General features: G+C 45.6%; 1 protein-coding gene across 1 annotated transcript in view; it reads right to left on the reverse strand.

The window, feature by feature from the left end:
- Positions 1 to 12,644, reverse strand: part of BMPR1A (bone morphogenetic protein receptor type 1A) — a 556,231-nt gene that overhangs the window by 314,403 nt on the left and 229,184 nt on the right. The window contains exon 2 of the mRNA XM_086922023.1: positions 6,999 to 7,099. The gene's annotated coding sequence lies outside the window, so the exon portion shown is untranslated. The remainder of the gene's footprint in view (positions 1 to 6,998; positions 7,100 to 12,644) is intronic.

The following is a 12,644-nucleotide window of genomic DNA, read 5'->3' on the forward strand; positions in this document are numbered from 1 at the left end:
GCGCACACTAATCACTGTACATGGGTCATAAATGCAAGGTCCAAATCCCACCGCTGCCACCAATGTTAGAACCGGCTGTCTCTAGTTGGCAGAGGTATACACTTCTGACAAATAGGGACACTCCTTTTCTAGTCAGGGCAAGGGGATCACACCCTTCGATAACCCCTGCTCACCCCCTTGGTAGCTTGGCAGAGCAGAACAGGCTTATCTCAGAGGCTGTGTGTTAAGCAATTATGAACACATACAGTAATACAGTGAATACACTACAAATGGACACGACACAGTAGTATTATAAAAATAAGTATCTTTATATAAGACTTAGCACAAGACCAAATAACGGCAAAACTGTACACAATCGGAATAAATACGTTCGGGAAGGAAAAAGGATAGTTCAAAGGTAGTTTCTTCTTTAGCACAAGAGTCTTTTATATCAAGCAAATCTTCTTCTTGGAAACACAGTTCTTAGCAACAGGGTAACTCACACGGGAGCTACACAACGCTGGGGCAAAGATAATCCACAGGTTCGGCGTCGACCGCGAGGAGCGCTGCGCCGGGCCTGGAGTCACACGGACCCCCAACAACACAGTACCTTAGGAAAATGAAGCACACGATGATCAGCGGCGTCGAGCAATCCGGCGTCGCGTCTTCGGTGTCGATCAGGCCACAGCAGGCGTTGTTGATGATGCAGTTGCACAGAGTGAGCAGCGCTCACGGCGTCGAAGGGCACACGGTTGATGCGATCAGCAGCGGGGCAGACACGAGGTCCTCTGGAGTTAGAGCCGTACTCCTACTCACTGGCGTTGCTGCTGGCGTCGGTCGGGCCCAGCGTCCGATCGTCGTGATTGCTGGTCCTTTCAGAGGTGCTGGATTCACACTTCCAGCGGATAGCACTTTTTAGCAGGTGAAGTCCTTTAGCCCTGTGACTTCGGCAGGAGACTGGCACTCTTCCAGTCCTTGGAGATTTTCTTAGCAAGCGTGAGAGTACACACACAGTTCCTCTCTCCTGGTTCCTTGGCAAAAATAAAGAAGCACTGCAGGATTCCCCCAACAACAGCACACCGGCAGAAGGGGTAGGCAGTCCTTTAGATCAGCAGGCTTCTTGTCCTTGGTTACAGGGTTCCTTGTCAGAAGTGATCTGATTTCCTAGTTCAGGGGTCCTTCTCTTATACCCCTTTTCGTCTTTGATCCCTTTGTCTATGCCGGGGGTTTCCCAACATCCTGGGTCTGTGGTGGGTGGAGCCAGGCAGTCACACCTGGCCTATTCATTGAGCCGGGCCGGGTCCTCAGACGCCCCGCAGGAGGTGGAGCCAGCATTGATACTGGCAGGAGCAGAGCTATCGCCCTCCTGGCAGGAGGTGGGGCTAGGATCGTCCATGGCAGGCACAGAGCCATCAGTCGCTTGGCAGGAGGTGGAGCCAGCATTGTATCAGGCAAGGCAGGCTATCAACAACTACTCTCCCCCTACTCTCAACGTAAATGTCCCACTCATCCCACACTGACTCATCCAGACCTCTTGGAGCCACCCAACTCCTGTCACATACACGCAAGACCAGCAGAGACCAGATATGGTTAGACAAGAAAATAGACACTTTCTAAAAGTACTACTTTCGAACCCAGAGTCCAAAAACCATCCACACCAACGGATGCGTAATTAAACCCCGAGCTCAGGGATACCAAACTCGACATTGCACCGTACTCTGAGCCAGCTAGGATCATAGCATTAATAATCCCGGCGGCCCATTCTATCCATCGGAGCAGGCTACCTCGCAATAGTGAAGTCCTAAGATGGCGGCACTTCACTATCAGGACATGCCAACTTGGTCAGGCTTGTCCTACCTTACACTTACAATGCACCCTGCCCATGGGCCTACCATAGGGGTGACTAACATGAAGTTAAGGGAAGGTTGGAGGGGCTGGCAAGTAGGTATACCTGCGCAGCCGACGTGACAGTGCAAGACTGCACGCGGGTCTCGCAATGACCGACCCGTAGACATTCTTTTACAAGGCCGCTCCTGTGGGTGGCACAACACGTGCTGCAAGCCCACGAGCGGCATTTGTATTTACAAGCCCCGGCACTCCTGGTGCACTAGACTAGGGACTGACAGTAAACCAAATAAGCCAAACATGGATACAATAGATACATCATTTTAACAGAGGGAGCACTTGCGCTATGGCACTGATCAGCAGTGACACGGCGCCCAAAGCATATAGCAGCAAAACATCGTAAAACAGTAGAGGCAAACAGAAAAATGGAGGAGAGACTCAAGCCAATTATGTTAGGTCTAACAACGGGGTTATAGCGCAATCTTGACTTCCTAACACAAGAACACATGTTTGTATTGATGGCTGATAACGGCTGACAATTTAATCTGGTCGTCCTGCTGTAGCACACAATCACTATATAGACGCCTGTACTGTCTTTGCACTTACTTCATAGTTACCAGACTGTGTACGCTACTGCTATTTGTAATGATGCCACCCAGTGTGTCCACCTGATGAAGTCTTGCACATTTACCACCTTCCTTATGTTACTACCCGATGCCTCATAATTCTCCTAACAACATGTCCTAAACGAAGAAAGATCAACCAAACTGTATACAGCTCAACACAGAACGTCTTTGAAACATGTATTTATTAATGAACACAGACAAATATAAGTCCACTTTTGAGATCATGGGAATTTTGCACAACATCAAGATTCAATTCAAAGTAAATATTCAAGTATTGTACCAAGTCACAACACTCATCTGTTCAGTTTTCATACTAAAGGGTTGTGAAAAGTATACCCACTCCATGTGTAGAATCATACATCACCATGAAGATGCACATGAACAAAAGGCATACGGACAGCATCCAGAAAATCTGGCCTCTTTTAGTAAAGAGCTGTTTTTTTCAATAACTAAAGAAAGAAAATGGTTGTTTACCAGTAGGAGTAGTTTTGCAGCTTGTAGAGGCTAGTTCTCCTCCACTTACCCTCCCTACAGGCGCCGGCGACCACAATTTGTTACTAGGTCAGTCCCTTGTGTGACGTCAGGCAGTGCCCCGGAATTTCTTGTGCATGGTAGCAATCTTTAGAATATTTTTTTCTTTTCTCTTGGTTTTCTCCTTTCCAAGAATATGCTCTTTCTTTTTTTTTCTTACTTCCATGCTTATATACGACCTTCTTCCCACCGGTTTGCTTTGTTCTCATTTGGGGGGAGGTGGGAGAGTCACATGTGAATCAAGAAAACACCTCAAGACTGATACCAAGATGGCGACCGGAGCAGACCTGTAGGCTCCCGGCTCCTCCAGCCTTTCTCCGCCGCACCGATATCCTGGCATATATCCTGATGAAATTTAATAACGGATTGAGTGCGGCGCGGCGCTGATTTCAGCTGTTTTCCCGGACTCTCGACCTGCCCGGCGGCCGGAGATAGCTGCGGTACTGCTTGCAGCCCTGGACCCCGCCTGCACAGTCGCTCTCTGCCGTGCCCCGGAGAACTGATGGCGGCCAGAATACTCGATCGGCGCTGAAGACCCGAGCACCGGTGGGGACCTCGTGAAGCACTGTCCGTGCTGCGCCGCTTGCGATGACTTGAAGCAGGCGGTGAGAAGTGAGCGCTTGCTGCGCTGTGGCACCCTTCCGAAACGGATCCTTTGTTTGGGGCAGATGTTATGCGGAGAGGGTCGCTCGGCCATATTTGCTTGCCTACGGTTGCCTGACCCCACGCCTCACTACCCTTCTCTGTTACGGGGCGCCTCTCCGCGCTGTGTGCCTCATTGGCACTGTACTTGGTGATATTGAAGCCCTGCATGGACGCTCGCCTGTGCCACACTTATCCTGGCGATTGCCCCGGAATTTCGCCATAATGGCTTTGTTTGGTGCTCCGTGTTGTGGGGAAGAGCGCCCGTCCCTGCCAGTGGCCTGTGTTGCCCCGCCTGAGATGGGGTCCGATTTTCAAGCACCTTCCTTGGGAAGTGAGAGGCAGGGGCTTCAGCCTACACTTTCTCTCGGTACCATCCTGACTGCCCTGCGCAACTTCCGTGCTGATATGCACCAAGGCTACCAAGTACTGGGAGGGAAGCTGGACGACATGGCGTCGGCGCTGCGGCAGGGATGCAACGTTCTGATCCCGCAAAGCCTCCACTCGTCTCCGCCTGCGTTCCATGGGGATACAGTGCTTCCCTCTGCCCGCTGGACAGAAGTGCCCGCTTTCAATTCTATTGGCGTCCGAGACCGTCCGCCTGATAACTCTGTTTGGGATACTTTGTTTCCCCTTTCACCGGAGAGTGCTACATTGTTGGATTTCTCATCGCGAGTGCCTTGGGACCTATCCACGACATTGCTGACCCTATCGACTGCTCCTGGGTTATGTCCTCCGTCTTTGTTATCGAAGAACTCATACATTCTGCAGGTCTCTGAGGAACTCCCTATTACAGTCGGTGGATTTACTGGTGACTCTCGACGGCCATTTTGTGTTTTTAAGACACTCTCATTCTTTCTGTGGCCATATTGTCTCTTTGTTTTACAGTGGGCGGGCCTTTCTCGGGGAGCGCATTTGGGGATGTATCCACGATCGGGCCAGGGCTAGGCTGCTTTCTTTATTATCGGCTTCTTGCCTGGTTGAGCCGAGTTTGGGACTGTTTTTTGCGTCCAGTTTACTCTAATGCTGCAACTTGACATTTCACTCCTGTGTCTGCATTATTGCTTGCTGGTTAATTTGTGCTTGGGATGGAAGGTGTATCTGTGGCTGGAGGGACCGGGACTGCCTAGAATTGATCCTCCTCCTGTTCTATTTGTTTTTTGAGAGTCGATGATTAGGGTGTCCTTTTCTCCCTCTCTATATCTGGATGTTATACCTTTTTCTTTCTCTTCTTCCTTTTCTTTCTCGCTATATTTCGGGTTTATGGGGCGACAGACACACTGCTGGGGGGGGGGGGGGGCAGGCCGTAGCCTCTGCATGCGTGTAGGGTGGGGGGTTAGTAGTTAGTTTTTAGTTATAGTTTCTATGGTGCCTTATTTTATTCCTATTGTTGATTTTCTCTTTTTTGGTCTAGGTCCATGTCTAGGTCACTAGGGGATAGGTGGTGGCGGGCAAGGTGTGGGGCGTTAGGATTGTTATTGTGCTGGATGTACAACTTGCTGCCATGCTGCCTGGTTGGGACTTGACGGTTGGGTTGATTTCCTGCGTGGCGAATTGTAGCTGATGTCATGCCCCTCCCACATGGATTCTTCTTTTTTGCTTCTTCTTCTCTTATGATTCAGGAAAAGTACGATTTGATTTTAATAGTCGCATAAAAAACTTTAAAATTAACCTTCACTGGTTCTGGGACACGGTATTACAGCGATTATTGTGTAACTCTTCAATGCTTGACTAGGATGATGGGGTATTACTGTGTCGCCGTATTGCTTGCATTGGTGCTCCATATGTTTTGTGGCCGGCCAGGTGGTTGTAGGCCCGTATTTGTTTTTCTTTGATGCACAATAAAGGTTTTCAAAAAATTAAAAAAAAAAAAAGAAAACACCTCAAGCTGCAAAACTACTCCTACTGGTGAGTCACCATTTCGTTTTGCAGAATGAATGCTTTTCTGGATTCACAGGCAGTGCATTAGATTATGTAGAAGTTTACCCTTTCTTGGGATGGCATGGGTGAAATGAGGATGAGTTTGCAAACGGGTGTTGCTGTACTTTCGGTCCCACCTGAGCTTCTTTAGTCATCTGTATATCCACACAATAATGTTTAGTAGAAGTGTGTGGAGATGCCCATGTTGTGGCTACGCATATAGTGTCTGCTGGCACATTTGCCATAAATGCTAGGGTTGTGCTCGGTTTTCTCGTCAAATGCGCTTTAGGGTGAAAAGGTAGAGTTTTTTTCTGAGGAGTAGCACGTTTGTATCATCTCCACAATCCTTTGCGCGATTGTTCCTTTTGTAACGGGTGAACCTTTGCTGGAGTTCGCATATGAGATGAACAATTGGTTCTCCCTTATAAAACGTATGTTTTATAGCTAATATAGTAGACCTCACATCAAGGGTGTGCAAGCTCTATTTCAGGCATGCCTGCAGGTTCCTAAAGAACACCAGTAACTGGATGCTACAATTGAGATGAAATTTGCTCACCACCTTCGGTAGAAAATGAGGATTAGTTCTGAGACCTATCGCCCCCTTGTGAATTTTTATATATAGTTCTTGTATTGTTAACGCTTGGAGTTCACTTACTCTCCGTAGTGATGTTATTGCTACCAAGAAGGCAGTTTTCAGTGTGATAAACTGTGGTTCCGCTTTATGCTTAGGCTCGAATGGCTCTGTCATTAGCTGTACTAATACCGTATTTAAGCTCAACATAGGGGCTGGGGCCTTCCTTGGAGGAGCTATTTTGAAACATTCTAGGAACGTCTTTATGACCGGTGATGTGAAAAATGGTTTACATGATGTTCTTCCGGTGTAAGCTACAATTGCTGCAGGTGCACCTTGACATATGAATGGTAAATTGCATTGTCCAGTTGCCGGGTGAGGTGGGCTAGTATTGTTTCCCCGAGTAAATACTGAACCTAGAGCATTGTTGCTATTACACCAAAGGAGGTATGTTCTCTATTTCGCTGCGTAGCATTGTCTTGTTGTTGGCTTACTTGCCTCCCTTAGAACCTCCAGTGGTGAGGTCTTCTTCATTAATGGCTTTTACTAGCTCTGCTCTAGGCCAAATTAGGTATTTTCTGTGGAATAAAATTTTTGCAAAAGGTCATGTGGCATCACTTACTGTGATTTCATCACTATACACAGGAATGTTTTGAGACCTGCAAAACCCAGCTTCAATTTGCCCATAGAATGTTAGCAAGTATACCATGTTTGTACTCAATTAGGTTTTTCGGAAATCATTTTAAAATGAAAAAACAGGAAATAGTTTGAAAAATGATCAATGGTAGGCTATTACACAGGTGCTCCCAGGTATTGGGGGGGGGGGGTGCAACATTTAATGCAGAAGTCTCATGTATCCTTTATATCACTGGTTATGTGCTTACCTCAAGTGGAAGCCCCAATTGCTCAGCTGTAGAAAATGTTCTCTGTATTTCCACTTCATTAATTCCAGGTCGATATCAAAATTCTGCATATTTCTATAAATCTGGAGGAAAAACAATGATGTAAGTAAAAAGATATTACACTTTTACTTCAAGAGATTTATTAGTTGTTTTGGACTACGAAAATGTGCACAGTTAAAAGCAGACATTCCACACTTCGAAAAGGATTATGACTTTGCCAGCTATAATACAGCCCATTTTCCACTGCCTCCTTAACTAACAGACTTACTTTTTAAACTCACGCAAAGTGGAAAGTCTATAAAATCGTATATGGCTCAAGATCATATACATTTTATGGCATCGACATTTTTTTGGGGAAAACAAGCACTGTCAGATAAGAGCAGCAGAGTCTTTGGATTTGGATGATGGGTGAATATAGTTATTTCATCAAGATATTTGCAAGACTGTTGTTTGCCCTAGGACTATTTTTGAATTCTTACACATACAAACCAGAATTGGCCAAACCAATAGGTCTGTCTCTAATGCACTCAACACATTCAGAGTACACAGAGTAGGGAGCTGAAAAAACAGTCAAAGAGGTATAGTTATAGAGTAGTCCCTCAAATAGTTCAATGAAAAAGCACTCCAGTGGAGGTGACAGGTTTCACTCATACAGCCATTAGCATTAGGTGAGCGTTGGATACTCCCCTGGACTGGACCAAGACAAAATTGACCTAGTCTCTAGCCGATGGCTGATTGAAGAAAACAAATGGTTGAAAAGGACATGGCGAAAGTCTACTTTACGTACATGGCAAGCAAAGGGTTTATTTGATAGCAGTGTCGTAAAAACCCAGAACCTACAAAAATATTAAAGACACTCACACATTACGCGATCTAGTCCATTCAGAAGCATTTGAAGATCCCGCTTCCAGATATTCTCCCATCATTGACCCACAGTTGCTACTTATGTTGCATAGTTATTTGAACCTTTTTATTTTGAGGCATTTCTTTTGGTGAAAGTTTGCACGATGGACTGCTCGTGGATCTTCACTGGGACTTTACAACAAGAGAGCCTGATCCCTGCCCTATATTCAGGATAACCACATTAACCCCTTCCATGCTCATGACGGAACGGTTCCGTCATGAGCGTCGGTTGAGCTGTGCTCATGACGGAACCGTTCCGTCATGAGCCGATAGGCTCATTAGAACCTTCAGCACAGCGCGAAAATTCGCGCCGCGCTGAAGCGGTTAAGACAAATGAACATACAATAAATCTAAATGAAGATCAACAAACGAAGCAGCAGCGGACCCTACAGCGCCGCACCTAAAATCCAGTTCCAAGATAAGTCCTTTTTAGGTTTCGCCTGGGGCACGGAGCTCTAGCTCTGCCCCCAGAGAAATCTTTAGTTTTCAGTATGGGTGCCTTGAATACGCCCCTCTGTTCCATTGGCTAGCCATTGGAACAGAGATCTGTCAGTCAAGGCCGGACCAGATTCGGGGGCGTTCCCGAGATTTTTTCCCTCTCCACCCACTTCTGTTCGTCATCACAGTGGTGGGCGTGTGTTATTTTTTTTTTTTTCGAGTGGGCCTGTTTTGTTCCTTTTCAAAGTGTCTGTTGTTGGAGTTGGCTGCAAGATTCGAGTTCCCACGAGGCGATCCGGTAAGGAGTATTTTGTTTATAAATGTGCGTGCGCCGTGATCCTTCCCCCCCTCCCGCTGTCCGTGCGCCGTTCCCGCCCCCCCCTCGCTGTCCTGTGCCCGTTCCTGCCCCCCTCCCGCTGTCCGTGTCCTCTCCCGCCCCCCTCCCGCCGTCCGTGTCCTCTCCCGCCCCCCCTCCCGCCGTCCGTGTCCTCTCCCGCCGTCCGTGTCCTCTCCCGCCCCCCCTCCCGCCGTCCGTGTCCTCTCCCGCCCCCGTGTCCTCGTAGGTGCTTGTTTCTTTATCTTTTACATCTCAAAGCTCCAATTACATGTATAACTCGAACGCCTTGATAGAGCTGAAGGCTGCACGATATTTGTTGCAGAGGCACGGCCACCTCATATTTGTAATTTTTCAAACACAAATAGTTACTTGCTAAACTTACCTTTGCCGAAACTACAATCGGTATTAACCACTCAAGTCACTCTCGTTAATGTCTAACAAACAAGAACAACGTTGTTAATGCGCCCTATAGAACATACAGGTATCGTCGCTATTTTGGCTGGATGATGATGTAGCCACTTCCTTGTAGAACGATTCCAAGCGGGATCTGAAAGTGTCATAGTCCCCTCTCCCCCCGAAGTTTAGGTCTAAAGATTTAGATCTATCCCCCCCCCCCCCCCCCCGGAGGGGGAAGGAAGGAACCGGGGAACCATTCTAAAATCATCACTCGTCTTACATGTGCAGGGTTCTCCTTAGGCAAACGAGCGTGTTTGAATTTCATTTGCACTGCTTTCCTGTTTATCAAATGTGTCGAGGGTCTGTTTTACTAATTTTTCAATGAAAATACTAAAGTTAACATTCTGAATCTGGTTACCATGTCGGGAAACGCGCACAAAGATGGATAATTCTCACAAGAGGCTCCGATAGTAGAGCCGGGTACACAGTGCACATTTAGTAATATTAGTGCTTCCATTGCTGTTCGATGGCCAGAATAGAATGGCGCAATCCGACCTTTTCAACAAAGTGTAGTGCGTTGTGTGTAGAAATCAATTACCAGTTTGATCTCTAACCGATATCTGTGCTCTACCCGCGTTAACACCTGTTCAGTCGCATTTTGACATCAGACATTTGATCGTCAAGCCTCACACTTTACATACCTTTGTGCAGAATTATTTATTTTCGTTAATAGCTGTTACTTTAGTTTTTTTGAAGAAATGGAAAAACAATTGTCTGGCTATCGGAATTCGTTTTATTTGTAGTTTGGAGAAAGCTAATGATTCAAGTTTTCCTATTTGTTTATGTTTAAGACGAGCTATAATTGCCTGCTTGCTGTCAGTGGATATTTCTAGATACATACTATCCAGCAATACAATATTTTTTGATAGTTATGAATCTGCATTTCTTACATTGAAATTGACATCCTAGTTAAGTTGTCTGGCTCCTTTGCCATGCATTTTGATATATGTCAATACTCTGCTATTTCTCGGTTTCCATGAAGACATTGTTAGTGCTGTTGAGTACTTAACCACGTTCATATTTAGAGTATTAAACAGGTAGGAGATGAGACTAAGTGATTGCACAGTTTTTTTTATATTTGGGCGAAGCCTCATACCCCGGGATCAGCATAGGAACCTCTTCGGCTCCATTGGGACGTCCACCCACGCTACCTAAGCCATAATCTTCCCAATTACATTCCAGTATTGCCGGACATTCCCAGGGTGTCAGCATCTTTAAACTACAACCCTTAATGAAGAGCAGTGACAGTGTTTGAGGTTCTGCTGCAGGTTGTAGTGGAGTCCAGTCAGACTCCAGGCATCGGCACAGTAGGCAAGATTGGCAGGACATCCCTTTGAGAGCAGGATTTGGAGCAAGGGCTGGGCAGAGTGATCCCTCTCACTGTGATTGGGCTAGCGTTATTCACAAATCTCTGCCCTAGGTACATTATTCTACTGCCCACTCTGTTTGGTATTAGAAGCTGTGATTTTCAGGCTCTACAGCCCTGCGGTCCAAAGTTGCACAAACACTGCTGCCTTAGGGCATTACCCCACTGAGCACTCTGATTGGTATTAAAACCTGTGATTTGCAGGCCCACCGGCCTGCATCCCAGAGTTGCACAAAAATCCCTGTTGTAAGTACTTCACTGAATACTCTGGCTTGTATTAAAACGTTCGATTCTCAAGATGTACAAATCAATAGTCTATATCTAACCTCCACTGAACTACAAATCAGATACTGGTGACCTAGTGCCTACAGCAGTCGCCAACATTTGCATCAAAATTACAAGTGGTATCCCACTCACAATTTAACTTGCAACATTGATTTACTATATTTTTTAACTTGACGCGTTCAATCGTTTCCCTCTTCTCTCTTTTATATGTGGTAACATTATGGCTGTAATCTCTCATTTCATGTCTTTATTTTTTGTGATTTGTCTCTCTTTTTGCTCTTTTCATTTTGCCATTATTTTCTCTTCTCTAGCTCGATTCCATTTGTTTCTCCTTTGCCTTCATCTTTTTCCATCTCTCAGTCTTGTTGTATTTACCTGTAATTCTCTTAATTCATGATGTTTTGAGCTTTCTCGTTTTATTTGCTGCCTTTTTCAAGCTCGGCCCTTTCATACACTCATTTCATATACTTTATTCTGTTTTTCTGTCATTTTTACAGACATTCCCTGCTGTGCTCATACTTTCATTTCCCACTGTCTCTTTCCATTGCATTTCCTCTTCCAGTCTCTACTTTCTGCTCCTTTGTGTGGAACTTGACCTGTCATTGTGTTGTCACTGCGGTTATTGGTGTACTGTGCCACAGTTCTTGAACTGTAGAGAACACAAACAAGAGTGCCACAAAAGAAGCTTGGAATGTGGCTGGAGAGAGACAGCTGGGTCCGTGCAAGTGACCCATAGTGACATCTCTTTCCACACTCTTAAGACTTCAGGGTTTGTGCTTCATACTCAGTAGAGATGCCCAAGAGACCATAGTTGGGGTCTGCAGTCTGCAGCTGTGGTGCACTTCTTCACAAGTTCTTTTACTCCAATAAACCCATTCTTTGGTATTCATTTATCACTACGAGGCCCTCCTGTGAAGTTAGCGCCTTTCCATTTCTGGTGTTTTGCAGCAGCTTTCAGATGATCTTAGAATTTCTCGTTGCTCAAATGGGTGTCATTTCTGATATTTATGTGCTTTCCTAGTCTTCATGGCTTGATTTTTTGCTCGCTAGAAAGTGTTACTCATAGATGCTGAATGTCACAATTACAGATTGAAATTATGAAAATGCCTCACATAGCAATTTGAAACCTTGGCAACTATGTCTTTCATTCATGCTGTACAGATTCAAGGAAAGACATTGGCAAAACCAATCGGTCTCGAAGGCGAGACCTGTGAGAGCTGTGTGGGCTGTGAGAGCTGTGTGGGCTGTGAGAGCTGTTGGCAATGTAAATAACAATGCCATTTATTTATAAGTAAAAAAAAAAAAAGAAATGTCATGAGCAATGCCAATTACCTCTAACTTTTCCAAAGGCGAAACCGTTGCATTGTAAATGCTTGTTAACACTTTGTGCTGCCAACCCCAACGTCAGCTGCTATTTGACGTTGCTGTGCTTTCCAGATCAATTAGATGGTTTGTTTTTAACTGGGTTCGCAAACTGCAAAATTAGAAATTATTTTATGCTTGGGGCAATATGTAAATAAAATGCTGGCAGTTTAATTACTTGGACATACTAACTGGGTTCACAAGTGGGAGGCAATATTTGTATAGATTTCGCTTTAATATAGTGCAGCTAAAAGATACCTTTTGTAATAGACAAGTACCACTGTTTATTGGAGACCGCCTAATTGATATTGTTGGTCTCTCCAATATTAGAATCGCAACGACTTCGCATAGACACGGCCAGGGAAAGGAAGAGATTGAACTTCCTGGACTATTTGTGGCAATAACTCCCAATACCGGGAGCGTGGAAACTTGTATGGGAAAGAATAAATCACACTGATAAAAGGTAGGCATAAAAGAATAT

The sequence above is a fragment of the Lissotriton vulgaris genome, chromosome 5 (genome assembly GCF_964263255.1).
Source record: "Lissotriton vulgaris chromosome 5, aLisVul1.2, whole genome shotgun sequence".
NCBI classification, from domain to species: domain Eukaryota; kingdom Metazoa; phylum Chordata; class Amphibia; order Caudata; family Salamandridae; genus Lissotriton; species Lissotriton vulgaris.